At 47.6% G+C, this 1884-nt stretch overlaps 1 non-coding gene across 1 annotated transcript; it reads right to left on the bottom strand.

The window, feature by feature from the left end:
- Positions 1–1314: 1314 nt before the first annotated feature.
- LOC126086404 (U6 spliceosomal RNA) lies at positions 1315–1421 on the bottom strand. The gene has a single exon (XR_007519493.1). It is a non-coding gene; the product is annotated as a U6 spliceosomal RNA (small nuclear RNA).
- Positions 1422–1884: the final 463 nt, after the last annotated feature.

The raw sequence follows: 1884 nt of genomic DNA, 5'->3' as shown, positions 1-1884 counted from the left end.
AATAGAACCAAGGCACGTGTCTCAGTTTACATGGCTGATCTCCAGCATTTCCACCCTGCCCCCTGTGCGGATGTTTGGATGTTACTTGGGTAGGTCGTTCTTCGATATTTTGGGGGCCAAGTCTATGCCCCATCCTTGCCCACTCTGTTGTTCTGACTAAGGAGGCTGCCAGCTTGTTTTCTCTGCAGAGAGAGGAGGGCTGTGACGGGGAACGTTTTTGCATAATTCAGCAGTTGTGTCAGGTTAGCTCTGGCTACCTCCTTTGTCTGAAACAAATGGGGTGCCCGGGAAAGTAGATTTGGGGGACAGGCAGTGCTGCCAAGCAGACAACTTGCACCTGAAATGCACACCTACCAGGTGAGCTATCAGCACTCTATGTGTTGCATCTGCAGAAGAGGTCACCTGGCTTTTCTTTCAAACCCTGAATTATGAAATAACTTTGGGTACATTCTGGAAAGTCCCTTTGTGGGTGTTCCTCTAAGACACCCTTTTAGAAGTACTAATTTAGCCTTTTGGTTTTCATCTGGTCCTGGGAAGACTGTTCACACTTCTATTTCTAGTCTCTGCTGAATCCATGGTGAGCAAATAAGAAGTGGTCAGTTAGTATTTATGGAATAAAATTCACCCTTTAAAGATAACAGCACTTTAAATGACTCTGTGGCCCAGCAGGGACACTTGGTCTATACTCCCACTCCAGAGTTTGAACACTTATAAAGCAGGAAGGACCCAGAGCTTAGCATAGGTGTTGGCGCCATGGAGCATAGTTTGTGCAACTTTACTTAGAAATCCTCACTTAAACATCCCGTGTGCCCTAATGAGTGTGACTGTCCTGCTGGACCCTCCCGCCCAGGCCAGTTGTCTTCTCCTGGCAGCCCCCACTGTGACCTGCAGCCCCACCCTAACCGCAGCCCCCACCACAACCCGCAGCCCCCAACCACAACCCGCAGCCCCCACCACAACCCGCAGCCCCCACCACAACCTGCAGCCCCCACCACAGTCTGCAGCACCTTTCTTACCGGGCTGCCTCCTGCTTTTGTTCATATGACTCCCTCTCGCTTTATGAAATCCATCCCACCTTGTGCCCCAGCCTCTTTAAATCTGACCTAGATGTCAAAGCCCAACTCAGATTCTGACTTCTTCAAGAGGCTTTCATTTCTGATTCATCATCATCTCTGCAATATTGACAATAATGATGACGATGATCAGTGACTGAATAGTTACCAACCAACCAGAGGCTGTCAAGTCGGCTCTGACTCTTGGCAATCCCATGTGTGTCAGAATAGAACTGTGTTCCATGTTTTTAAAAAAACGTTTTTTAATATGGAACGCTTCATGAATTTGTGTGCTATCCTTATGCGTGAGCCAGGCTAATCTTCTCTGCATCGTTCCAATTTTAATACACATGCTGCCGAAGTGAGTGCTCCATAGGGTTTTCAATGGCTGATTTTTCAGAAGTAGATTTTTAGACCTTTCTTCCAAGGCACCTCTGGGTGGACTCGAACTTCCAACCTTTTGGTTAGCAGCCGAGCTTCTTTACCGTTTGTACCACCTAGGGACTCCAGACACTGTCGTAAGCTCTTATATAATCTCATTTGCTCGTCATAATAATCTTGTTATTTACAGAGAATTTGAGTGCACTGCCGTGCCATACGCTAAGTGATGGAGCGGGAACGCCAGCTCTGGTTTGCCTCGTTCCAAAGGCCATGCTTTTAACTGATCTCAGTTTGCCCTCCTGGAAGATGCTAATTACCTAATCTTGAGAAGCTGATAAAGCTGGATGGGACCTCCAAGGCCATACTGCCCAGTCTTCTTCTTTTATAGATGAGGACCCTACAGCCCCAAAAGGCAGAGACTGGACCCAGGTAACACAGTGAAGTTTCAGCA

This window comes from Elephas maximus, chromosome 11 (genome assembly GCF_024166365.1).
Source record: "Elephas maximus indicus isolate mEleMax1 chromosome 11, mEleMax1 primary haplotype, whole genome shotgun sequence".
NCBI lineage: Eukaryota > Metazoa > Chordata > Mammalia > Proboscidea > Elephantidae > Elephas > Elephas maximus.
This window is presented reverse-complemented; position numbering and strand designations above follow the sequence as displayed.